The 13,041-nt window shown below is 46.9% G+C and overlaps 1 protein-coding gene across 10 annotated transcripts in view; it reads left to right on the top strand.

Annotated features, from left to right (window-relative positions):
* Positions 1-13,041, top strand: part of ARHGAP32 (Rho GTPase activating protein 32) — a 197,896-nt gene that overhangs the window by 144,715 nt on the left and 40,140 nt on the right. The window contains exon 1 of one of the 10 annotated variants that reach the window (XM_083162860.1): positions 102-381. The exons of the other annotated variants lie outside the window; for them this stretch is intronic. The gene's annotated coding sequence lies outside the window, so the exon portion shown is untranslated. Of the gene's footprint in view, positions 1-101; positions 382-13,041 lie in introns of those variants that run through there. 10 annotated transcript variants of the gene reach the window in all.

Here is a 13,041-nt window from a genome sequence, read left to right as displayed (position 1 = left end):
TCCCTATTATCTCCTCCCATCCCCCCCCCCCCTCCTCCTCCTCCTCCTCCTCCTCCTCCTCCTTAGCTCCTGAGCGTGTCCTCTGGGACCCCTGCAGTCAGATAGAGAGTGAGCGAGAAGAGGAGAGATCACTGCTGATTTTCTGTAGTACAAATTGAGCATGAAATTGCCAGTGTGCAAGCAGCAGACAGGACACAGGAGAAATAGAGTTACAAGCTGTCGTCCATTCGTATCAAAGGGCTAACGGAACCGAAGATACCAATCAGTGATTTGTATGAGCTTGCTGCTTCCTCCAATGTCTCCTGCAGCCAGGAGCGGAGACCTGGGGGCCTGTACAAGGAACCCCCCTCTTCATGCAGAGAATAGCGCTTCTTGGTGGAGGTAGGTGACAATACCGCTCAGCCTTTGTCCTGTTCTTCATCAGAAATAAACACCTCCTTCCAGGCAGGATCCATCTGAGCAGAAACAAAGGATCCATGCACAAGATGCCCTCGGTGTCCTATCTGTGTGGTAGGGGAGGTTATCCTGGGAGATTGGACAGATTCCCATCTCTTTGTATAACCCATTATTCCTGGGACTTTAGAGTGAATCGTAATGCAGATGTGTGAGAACTGTACGTAATGGCAGAGAATGTGCTCGCTCAGCGCTGTGTAACCTCACAAGGGTTAATGCAATTTAGTCATCATTTCCTGTGCTGCAGACTGAAACTTTCAGGCAGTACTGGCTTATGGGTCTTGGGATGCAATGGTGCCTCAATGTGATGTTTCTGCAGACTGCATCGTGCTGCTTGTGCAGGCCCCGGTTCCCATGGTTGTACTGTAGGTCAGTGTGTACGTCTCAGTAATGCATGGATCTCTCCCTGCTAATGTCCATTGCATTCTTCCGTCCAGTTCTACAATAAACGGTGGGGAAGCAGGTTCGGATGAGGACCACAGCCTCTATTAATAACCCTATAGTTTATGTAACCCCTACATATTATATGCACTGCTGTACAGAGTGTTTTAATCATATACCCCAGGTCACTTACATATAACGTTAAGTAACCACACAATGATTTGCTTGCAGACCCAAGCTTCTATTGTGTATGTCTGATTGTAAAAATCAACCTTTTCTGTAAATTATTAGAGGATCCCAGTCTCTATTGCGTATGTCTGGCCCTTGGATCCCAGCCACTATTGCGTATGTCTGGCCCTTGGATCCCAGCCACTATTGCGTATGTCTGGCCCGTAGATCCCAGTCTCTATCGCATATGTCTGGCCCTTAGATCCCAGCCTCTATCGCGTATGTCTTGCCCTTGGATCCCAACCCCTATTGCGTATGTCTGGCCCATGGATCCCAGCCCCTATTGCGTATGTCTGGCCCTTGGATCCCAGCCCCTATTGCGTATGTCTGGCCCTTGGATCCCAGCCCCTATTGCGTATGTCTGGCCCTTGGATCCCAGCATCTATCACGTATGTCTGGCCCTTAGATCCCAGCCTCTTATTGCGTATGTCTGGCCCATAGATCCCAGCCCCTATTGCGTATGTCTTGCCCTTAGATCCCAGCCTCTATTGCGTATATGTCTTGCCCTTAGATACCAGCCCCTATCGCGTATGTCTGGCCCTTAGATCCCAGCATCTATCGCGTATGTCTGGCCCTTAGATCCCAGCCTCTTATCGCGTGTGTCTGGCACATAGATCCCAGCCACTGTTGCATATGTCTGGCATTTAGATCCCAGCCACTATTGCGTATGTCTGGCCCTTGGATCCCAGCCCCTACTGCGTATGTTTGGCCCATGGATCCCAGCCCCTATTGCGTATGTCTGGCCCTTGGATCCCAGCCCCTATTACGTATGTCTGGCCCTTGGATCCCAGCCCCTATTGCGTATGTCTGGCCCTTGGATCCCAGCCCCTATTGCGTATGTCTGGCCCTTGGATCCCAGCCCCTATTGCGTATGTCTGGCCCATGGATCCCAGCCCCTATTGCGTATGTCTGGCCCATGGATCCCAGCCCCTATTGCGTATGTCTGGCCCTTGGATCCCAGCTCCTACTGCGTATGTCTGGCCCTTGGATCCCAGCCCCTATTGCGTATGTCTGGCCCTTGGATCCCAGCCCCTATTGCGTATGTCTGGCCCTTGGATCCCAGCCCCTACTGCGTATGTCTGGCCCTTGGATCCCAGCCCCTATTGCGTATGTCTGGCCCTTGAATCCCAGCCCCTATTGCGTATGTCTGGCCCTTGGATCCCAGCCCCTATTGCGTATGTCTGGCCCTTGGATCCCAGCCCCTATTGCGTATGTCTCGCCCTTGGATCCCAGCCCCCGTGACTGATGCCTGCCCTGTCGATCCCAGCCTCTAAAGTAGTTTTGTGGCATGTTAACCATCAGAGGTAATTATAAATTGGAATCGGTACATCTGTCAGAATGAACTTAGGTCTACAGTCACTAGGTCGACTGGCAGGAAGGTCGACATGGGCCAAGGTCGACATGGCTTAAGGTCGAATTTGCATAAAGGTCGACATGTGTTTTTCACTGTTTTTCGATCCGAATGTCGACACAGTTGACATTGACACAGTTGGCAACGAGAATCGGACCCTCGCAATGCTCGCTTCGCTCGCGATGCTTCGGGCACGGTGGCTCGCTTCGCTCGCCACAACTTTAATAACCTCCTCCACGCCCTAGTGGATGGTAGGGCGTGAAATACCGCCTGTCGGCACATGTCGGCTCAAAAAACAGTGAAAACCCCATGTCGACCTTATGACCAGTCGACCTTCCTCATGTCGACATTTATGCAAATTCGACCTTAAGTCATGTCGACCTTGGCCCATGTCGACCTTAAGTCAGGTCAACCTTCCTGCCAGTCGACCTAGTGGGGTCGACCCAATGACTGTAGACCTAAGTTCATTCTAATAGATGACCGCTTCCCTTATAAATTATGGTGTTAGACAATTACAGTGAATTGAGAATAAGCGTTAGTATTATTAAATATTGTTGTATTATCAAATAGTCTAATATCCTATATCACTTCTGTGGTGGTGCTGCCGGCCACTGGAGGGCGTCCATACTAGCCTCACCCTATATCAGTGGTTCCCAAACTTTTTTGAATCATGGCACCCTAGAGCACCAAAATATTTTCAAGGCACCCCTAGGCCAAATGCTTCTTATTGAGAAATTCTGAAAAAAATATTAAATTAAGTACATTGTGTTTATATGTCACAGTTATCTGGTGAGGGACAGGGTTTGCTTCTGTTTGCCCACATATATTATGATTGGCAGCCACAAGCACTGATTTTGCCTGTTACATTGACTATAAATAATATGAATTAAACCTGGTCCACCAACCCAAGGCCCCCCTGCAAGTGTCCTGAGGCACCCCAGGGTGCCTAGGCACACAGTTTGGGAACCACTGCCCTATATGATGCTGTATGTTCCGGCCTCCTCTCACCCTCGTCTCTCAGTACAGGTGAGCACTTACATTCTGATCCCTGTGGGTGGTTCACTTTTCCAAGCAGTTTGCTGACACAGGGCGTTGTCCCATCTTCTGTCCTAGCCGCCTCTGTCTCTCTTCACTGATGCATTAGTGAGAGGAGGTGTGGCCATGCTGAGCCTGCTGGGACATCCATAAAACCATTTACATGGGCTTTTAACTGGTAATTGAAAAAGATGGGGAGGTTATTATACCTTAATAATTTGTGGGCTATTGGTGTACTGACTCGGGAAATAAGAAACATTACAGGGTACAAAGTAAATCTTTACTGATGGAACTTGGGTATATGAGAATATTTTGTAATGTACATGTATGGTGAAGTATGTTTGCATGTTCATCCCATGGGGTATGGGCCAGTCGGTTTAATTAGTTACCCACAAGAGTACCTGCTTACAAGGCTACAGCAGGGGAAGCTGTTATTGGTTTAAAGCTCTGATCTAATCAGCTTTACTGGAGATAAAAGAAGTAGTTGTGTGTTGCGCAATCAATTAGCTGCTGGCACAGGGCTTGTCAGGCCCCAATTGATAAACAAGAAAAAAGAAATATTTGTGTGCCAGCGCTTGCTGTTTCAATAATTACACGGTTCTCATAAAAATATATTTAATTAACGTATAAAATACATACATACATACATTTAATATGGAAATAAAAATAAATATGAAAATAAAATAGAATGCTGGTGAATCATTTATCGCTTGAGGTTATTCATATATGATATAGTCCCGTAATAGGGGGGATTTATAAGCTGACTTATATTACCATCAATCCGTCTGGTATGGTTTTGAGTCCAGAATCTGTGACAACGGTGGTTGAGCTGTATATTGCCTGCTGACTCCATCCTAAAGTGACCTGGTTCAACACCCTTCAGACACCCCTTTGTCATACTGGATGAAAAATCGTTTGGGTTTGCATTATCCCTAAAGATCCACACAGAGGAGGAGAAGTCAACACAAAAAGGGAACCGTGAGCCTTTGAAAACATAAGGCATTTCAGAACCACCGTTGTCACAGATTCTGGACTCAAAACCATACCAGACGGATTGATGGTAATATAAGTCAGCTTATAAATCCCCCCTATTACGGGACTATATCATATATGAATAACCTCAAGCGATAAATGATTCACCAGCATTCTATTTTATTTTCATATTTATTTTTATTTCCATATTAAATGTATGTATGTATGTATTTTATACGTTAATTAAATATATTTTTATGAGAACCGTGTAATTATTGAAACAGCAAGCGCTGGCACACAAATATTTCTAATCAGCTTTACTCCTGCTAATACTACAGAGAAGAAACAAATCAATAGAAGGAACTGTGAGCAATGCAACACTATCAGGGGATTGTTGTGATGCCTTTATATAGGAACATTCCAAAGCATATGATGAGAGCAGGTCCTTAAAGATCAGTTACTCCCCATCATCTGGAGAGAGCAGGTCAGTAGTGAGTAGTAATTCCCCATCATATGGAGAGAGCAGGTCAGTAGGAAGTAGTGATTCCCCATCATATAGAGAGAGCAGGTCAGTAAGGGTCAGTTACTCCCCATCATATGGAGAGAACAGGTATTGTCTGATTCTCCATCATATGGAGAGAGAGAGAGCAGATCAGTAGGGAGTAGGGATTCCCGATCATATGGAGAGAGCAGGTCAGTAGGGAGTAGTGATTCTCCATCATATGGAGAGAGCAGGTCAGTAGGGAGTAGTGATTCCTCATCATATGAAGATAGCCTGTCAGTAGTGATTCCCCATCATATGGAGAGAGCAGGTCTGTAGTGACTGCAGTAGGGAGGCCTTATTCTGTTGTACAGCGACAATGACTGCACCCAATGGTGTATAGCAGTCAGTGGCTCCTGTAAGCAACTTTGCACACAATGACTAATTTTTAATCCACTATTTTTACCCATTTTTCATTTTTACACTTTTTTTTAGAGAATTCTCTAAATTGTATGTACTGTATTGCTTTGAATGCAATAAATGTTTTTATATAGCCTATTGTAGGTAATTATTTTTCAGGACAGACCCAAGCGCTGTATTCCTCTGTTTTTTCTTGGCTCCTGTAAGGGTGAACCTGAAATAGAACAATGATCTTTAGCTTACATTCATACGTATACATTTATGTGAGAATCAGAAAAGTGAGACCTGTCTGTAGAGATTGCTATGGCAACTTGTAGTTGCAGGCAGAGATGCTGTAACTCTTAGTAACTGACTTTAATTAGTATTTCTCTTGTGAAACATTCCTCTGCTGTTATTTTGGGTTAATGCAGGTGAAACCAGAACTCTTTGGACATCTCAGCTCTGTAGTCTTAAGGACAACCTTGATCCTGTTGTAATCCATGTGCTGTGTTTATTCGCCTTTCCCTGGGACACACCATCATGTGCTGTGATGCTGGGTGCCTTGTATGGCCACCAACCCCAGCGTTTCCTACCTGCACCATAGTGGGAATCAAACCCATGACCTCAGTGCTGTGAGGCAGTTATACCAACCATTACACCGTCCACGCTGAAGAGCTACTATAGCACAAATCACTGATCTGGTTAATGCTGGCTATGATAGACAGGTGTCAGCACACAGTCCGGTCAAAGGGCCCATGATGACTCCTGTCCACCACTGACCGTGTCTACAATGTGCACGATAATGTCAGAACTGGACCATGGAGCAGCGGAAGAAGCTGGCCATGCCTCTGATGGTCATGTTCATCAGTGGTTCTCAACCGCGGTCCTAAAGTACACCCAACAGTGCATGTTTTCCAGGTCTCCACACAGAATCACAAGTGGATCTTTTAAAATGTCAGTGAGTAACACGTGCACCTGCTGGGTGACCTGGAAAATGTGCACTGTTGGGGCTACTTGAGGACCGAGGTTGAGAACCACTGATGGTCTGGTTGCGTGGGTTTACCTTGGGTAGATATAATACCAGGGTGCACTATTGAGGCACTGCAATGCTCTGGGTAAGGTCCTGCCATACATGTGGGTGTTACTTTGATACATACCGCTGAAATAAACATTGCAGCAACAGTGCTAAAAATCCTTCACTGCGCCTTATTGTGTCCAACCATGGGTGGTCATCCCAGTGCTTATACAGTAATAGTTCATTAAGGACCTGATACAGGGATGCACTGAATTGGACAGCCACAGGCTCGCAGCTCTGCTATACCATACAACTGACATGCTAATGCTGCAGGAGGGTCTCTTTAGGTAGAAGATGCTTCCTGTGGAGATGCAGCCTCAGATCCCCATCGCGACTATCAACCCAGTTTTGGAGAAGTCCTCATTCTTTCTATAATTAGCCCTGCTAATTGCTGACACTTCCTAAGATTAATTGAAAGCACAGCTTGTTATCCGGGTTGACGTTGGCAAGATGAGGATTCCTGCAACAGAGATTAATTATAAAAGGTGTAAATCTATTATGAGTAGAGGTGATGAGAACGGGTCTGTGATCATGTGTCAGACTCTGCTCTGCTGTTTTCTCTCCCGTACCCTGAGATTAAGCTTTTCATTTATGAGTACCCCTCCTCTCAATTTGAAATATCCACAGTACTTATGATAGGAGTGGTAATGAGCGGTATGTGGGTCCTTATATTAAGAAGTAGCGGAGGTGTCTGTGTATGGTCTCCGGGGTTCCCACTAATGCCTGTAGGATTAATGCCGCTTCTTCCTCCACCCGTGTCAGAGTGATACAGGTGTCTGAGGGCAGCGCGGGTAGATCCCAGTGGATTGCAGGCTGAGCAAAAGCATGAGGAGACACCGATGACGCTGCAGATGGAACTGGAAGTGACGCAACGTGGTTCTTCTGCCACCATTACCAGTATTCTTTTCAAGTACCACCAACTAGTCTGCAGCGTACCCCAGGGGTACAAATACCCCAGGTTGGGAACCACTGGTCTACAGTAATGTTGTATACAGTATTTCCGATTATTGGCTATTGTAGTACACGCTAGCGGTGGGCTCATGGTCATTTATCGCCTTCATTGGCCCCCATCTTCGGTGCAGTGTCTCCTTCATCGGCCTCTGTGTTGAGAGCTGAATAGCACTTCACTCTCTTTGAAGAGCAGCCAAGGCAGCCATGTTGTGGTGGGCGCTCGGAGCTCATCAGAGCTTCTGGTCATTCCCAGTCTGTAATCAGACTGCTGTAGGTTGGTGACCGTAGGGCCGGTAACCTGATGACTTTCTAATAAGGTTTTATGAGCGGGCAGGACCATCATCGGCTCTTGTTTTTACAACACAAATCTGTTGGCGTGTTTGCATTTTTCGGGTCCCTAAGGAGGCGTTTGTGTCCGTTGTATTATTTGTATGTAAAATCGCTTTCAGCACAATCACTTCTTTTTTCCAGTGTTACATAACTGGAGCGTTGTGTATTGCAGCGATTATACATATACCTAGCACCAGTACGCTATGCAGCGTTAGTCACTAGGTCTCTTGCCTGAATTTGCATCGTAGTCGCATAGAAATGTGTCACTTCACGAGAAGGCACTTATTAATTAGTTATGTGACACTTGTATATATGAGGCACTTTGTAGCTGTACAATGCTGAATATCTAATTAATCAGTACAAGGAGCTTGGTCACAGTGCAACTAAGACACTAAATCAAGCAAATATGAAGCTTTTGGCACAAGCAGAGTCTGGCACGACTGCGACAAATGTTTGTGAAGACACATCTGTATGCATGCAATCGCTGGGGTATTAATATTTAGTTAAATCAATCCATCATTCTGCTCGGCAGTAGGCTGACTGGTCAGGGCAATGAGTGATTGTCAGCTGGGCACACTTGCACTTTGCCGATTGGATACAGCCGACAGCTCATCTATTGTAAACTGTATCAGATCCTATCCGGACATGGGGGAGGGGCACAACACTTTATTTTTTTATCATTAGGCATTTCATAATAACTGGGGGGGGGGGGGGGGGGATCAGAATGGTTAGTGCTGCATTATACACTTTGGCCAAGGAAAATTGTTAATAAAATACAGAATGTAGTGAAATTAGGAAAATCTGTATTTAGAATAATGTTACACATGATATTGCAGCTAAAAAATATCAAAATTATTTTGTATTAATAGTAAAACATAGATTTTAGATTAAATTTGGCTTTCCCCATGTGTAATTTCTTCTAAATTTGGTAAGCGCTCTCTCGCTCTGCCTCCTGCTCTCATTCTCCCTCCCTCTCTCCCTCCTTCAGACATTCACATTCGTTTTTAGTAATTGTTGGAGCCATTACATGAACCTTTCTGACTAATTCACACCAGAGTTTCTCAATGGGTGCTGACAAATGTGATCATATGTAGAACTTTATCCTTTACTTTTTTAAATAATTGATATACAGGTTAGATGTGCACTCAGGGTCACTGCCTCGTTGCATGATAAATCCATTTTTCCAATATTTCAAGTTCCACTTGGTACAGTATCATGTACTCAAATACTGTGGTATTGATTCTTATCCATAGTGGATGTTATTTAAACTACAGTACCGTATATACTCGAGTATAAGTCGACCCGAATATAAGACGAGGCACCTAATTTTACAACAAAAAACTGGGAAAACTTATCGACTCAAGTGGGACCCCCACTCGAGTATAAGCCGAGGGGGTCTTTTTCAGCATAAAATTTTTTCTGAAAAAGTAGGCTTATACTCGAGTATATATGGTATGTCTTCAACCCCTCCTTCACCAAATCATAACATGACCGTCACCATGGTTAACTGTACGGCTTATACGGTTCTATAACACATGTTCTCCGACCACACTTTAAACACACTGATGTCTTATGTTTCTTAGTGTACTAATTTTTTGGCGCTCTTTGATTGCAGTTTCTGTGAGTCTTTGGTTTTGCTTAATCATTACGATAATGTATTTATCTTCCCATTTATGAAGTATATCTAGGGCAGCCAGAAAGTTTTTCAGTCACATTTGTACCTGTTTCTTTGTATAGAGCTAATGTATATGTTGTCCTGGACTATGGAATGGTTTTAAATCCATTTATCAATAAGGGTATCATAATGATGTTAGGGTGCAATTACATTTGCTATTTACTTAGAGCAATATTAGAAAACACGGCTAAAGACGTTTACACTCTAGTGTGTGTGTAGTAGTAGTAGTACGTTTATTTATAAGGCGCCGCAAAGTGTCCGCAGCGCCGTACATAGCAAACAAAAAAAATTACGAGGTGACGTACAGGGTGTGTTGAAAAATACAGTATAAATAGGGGTATAGCTGGTAGAACTAAAATCAGCATCAGTTCAGAAGTAGGTGTCAAAATTGTCGAGGAGACTGAAGATGAAGTAGAGGAAGGGAAGAACAGGACGGGAGCACAGGTGAGGTAAAGAGGTAGGGTGAGTACGTGAGGAAGGAGGGCCCTACTCATAAGAGTTAACATACTAAAAATAGGTGGGTGGACGAACGAAAAACAACAGGATAAGTAGGAACGGAGGGGAATGGAGGCAGGATAGGAGGATCAAAAGAGGTTAGGAGGAGGGATAGGCTAGTCGAAAAAAGTGGGTTTTAAGGGAGCGCTTGAAGGAGGTAAGGGAATCAGAAATCCTGATGGGTGGCGGGAGGTTGTTCCAGTGCAGGGGGGCAGCGCGAGAGAAGTCTTGGACACGGGAGTGGGAGGAGGTGATTAGGTGAGAGGTCAGTCGGCGGTCAGTGATGGAGCGAAGAGGACGGGAGGGAGTGTGGATAGAGATCAGTGAAGAGAGGTAAGGAGCGGTGGAGGAGGAGAGAGCCTTGTAGGTGGTGGTGAGGAGTTTAAAGAGAACTCGGAAAGGAATGGGGAGCCAGTGAAGAGATAGACAGAGGGGGGAGGCGGAGGTAGAGCGGCGGGAGAGGAAGATGAGCCTAGCAGCAGCGTTAAGAATGGATTGGAGAGGTGCGAGGCGGGTGAGAGGTAGCCCAGAGAGAAGGATGTTGCAGTAGTCAAGGCGGGAGATGACAAGAGAGTGAATGAGAATTTTGGTCGCGTCAGTGGAGAGGAATGGTCTGATGCGTGAGATGTTGCGTAGGTGAAAGCGGCAAGACTGTGAGAGAGCACGAATGTGGGGGGTGAAAGAGAGGGAGGAGTCAATGATAACACAGAGGCAGCGTGTTTGGTCGGTGGAGGTGATCTCGGTTTCACCAATACTGATGGAGATAGTGGGAGAAGATGGGATGTTCGGGGGATGGAAGATTAGAAGTTCAGTTTTAGCCATGTTTAGCTTCAGGAAGCGTTGGGTCATCCAGGCTGAGATGGCCGTGAGGCATTCGGAGACCTTGGACAGGAGTGATGGGGATAGGTTGGGGGAAGAGAGATAGATTAGGGTATCATCAGCATAAAGGTGGTAATGAAAACCATAGGAGCTGATGAGGGTGCCCAGAGAGGTGGTGTAGAGAGAGAAGAGGAGAGGGCCAAGGACAGACCCTTGGGGAACACCGACTGGCTGCGGGGTAGTAGGAGAGGAGGAGCTCGGAGTGGAGACGGAGAAGGAGCGATCGGAGAGGTATGAGGTGAACCAGGAGAATACCGTGCCAGTGATGCCAAAGGAGCGGAGGGTGTTGAGCAGGAGAGGGTGGTCAACAGTGTCAAAGGCAGCCGACAGATCAAGCTGGATGAGGATAGAGAAGAGGCCTTTGGATTTAGCCGATATTAGATCGTTAGTGACTTTGGTCAGGGCAGTTTCAGTGGAATGTAAAGGGCGGAACCCGGATTGGAGGGGGTCGAGAATGGAGTTAGCAGTAAGGTGGCTTAGGAGACGATTATAGGTCAGACGTTCTAGGAGCTTGGAGGCAAAAGGGAGGAGGGAGATGGGCCTGTAGTTGGATGGAGAGTTGGGGTCCAGATTTGTTTTTTTGAGAATTGGGGAGACAAGAGCGTGTTTGAAGGAGGAAGGGAAGATCCCAGAGGATAGGGAAAGATTAAAGAGGTAAGCCAGGTGAGAGCAGACTGACGGACTGAGACGACGGATAATATTGGAGGGGATAGGATCGAGCGGGCAGGTGGAGGGAGAAGCGGATTGAAGGATAGAGTGGACTTCAGCAGCAGTGGTGGGGTAAAATGAGGACAGGGATTGGAAGGAGGGGAGTGGGGATGTAGGAGGGGAGGAGGGAGAGGGTGAGGTCATGGCAGCAGTGATGGCAGTCCTGAGAGAGGATATTTTGGTTAAAAAGTAGGTAGCAAAATCAGCGGCTACGATGGAGGACGGAAGAGCTGGAGGAGGGGGGAGAGCAAGGAGTTGAAGGTGGCGAAGAGCCTGCGGGGATTGGATGATTGGGAAAGGATGAGGGACTTAAAGTAGGATTCCTTGGCCAGAGCAAGGGCAGAGCTGAAGGAGGAAAGAATGAATTTGAAATGGAGATAATCCGCGAGGGAGCGTGATTTCTTCCAGAAGCGCTCAGCAGTGCGAGAGCACTTTTTAAGGAATCTGGTGATAGGCGAGTGCCACGGTTGGGGGTTGGAGCATCGAAGGGGGATAGAGGATGGAGGGCAGGCAGAGTCCAATGCCGAAGATAGGGTGTCATTATAGAGGGAGGCGGCGAGGTTCGGGCAGGACATGGCGGTGATTGGAGCGAGAAGAGGACACAGCGTGTTTGAGAAGGCAGCAAGATCAAGTGTGTTGATGTTATGCCGTGAGACAATGCGCTTGGGAGGGGGAGTGGGAGAGGGGGAAGCAGTGAGGGAGAAGGAGATGAGGTGATGGTCAGAAAGAGGAAAAGCCGAGATAGTGTAGTCAGTAAGGGAACAAGAGCGAGAGAAGACGAGATCGAGGGAGTGTCCTTGGATGTGGGTGTAAGAGGTAGTCCACTGAGATAGGCCAAGAGAGGAGCAGAGAGAGAGGAGTTTGGAGGTGCCAGGATCAGCGGGGTTATCCAAGGGGATGTTAAAGTCACCAAGAATGACAGATGGCAGGTCAGAGGAGAGGAAGTGTGGGAGCCAGGCGGCGAAGTTGTCAAGAAATTGGGAGATAGGGCCAGGGGGGCGGTAGATTGCAGCAACACGGAGGTGGTAGGGGTAGTATAGACGGATAGAGTGAGACTCAAAGGAGGAGAAAAGAAGAGAGGGTTCAGGGTGAATGACACTGTGGGTGCATGAGGCTGAGAGGAGAAAACCCACGCCGCCACCTTGGCGACCGTCCGGCCTGGGAGTGTGAGAGAAAGAGAAGCCACCGTGGGAGAGAGCAGCCAGAGAGACAGAATCAGAGGTGGAGAGCCAGGTCTCGGTGATAGCAAGGAGGTGGAATGCTCTAGAGATGAATAGGTCATGGATGGCAGGGAGTTTGTTGCAGATGGATCTGGCGTTCCATAGTGCACAGGAAAGAGGGGGGGTGGGTTGTGTATTTATGTGGATAAGGTTTTTGGGATTGCGGAAGCGAGGGGGGGTCGTTGGGAGGGTGGGGGTGCGGGGGCGAGTGGTCAGGATAGGTATGGGATGGGAGGGGGGAGGAGCAGTTGGAGAAAGTGAAGTTGAGAGATTAACAGCCATGAGGAAACGAAGGTGAGAGGGTAGGTTAGTGAAAGCAGACAGAGGGATTTGGGAGGACAGACAGCGTCTGTAGTAGATTTGCGAGGATGTGGTAGTAAACAGAGTGAGAGAGAAGGTAACAGGCAA

This window comes from Crinia signifera, chromosome 19 (assembly GCF_055691185.1).
Source record: "Crinia signifera chromosome 19, ASM5569118v1, whole genome shotgun sequence".
NCBI classification, from domain to species: Eukaryota; Metazoa; Chordata; class Amphibia; order Anura; family Myobatrachidae; genus Crinia; species Crinia signifera.
This window is presented reverse-complemented; position numbering and strand designations above follow the sequence as displayed.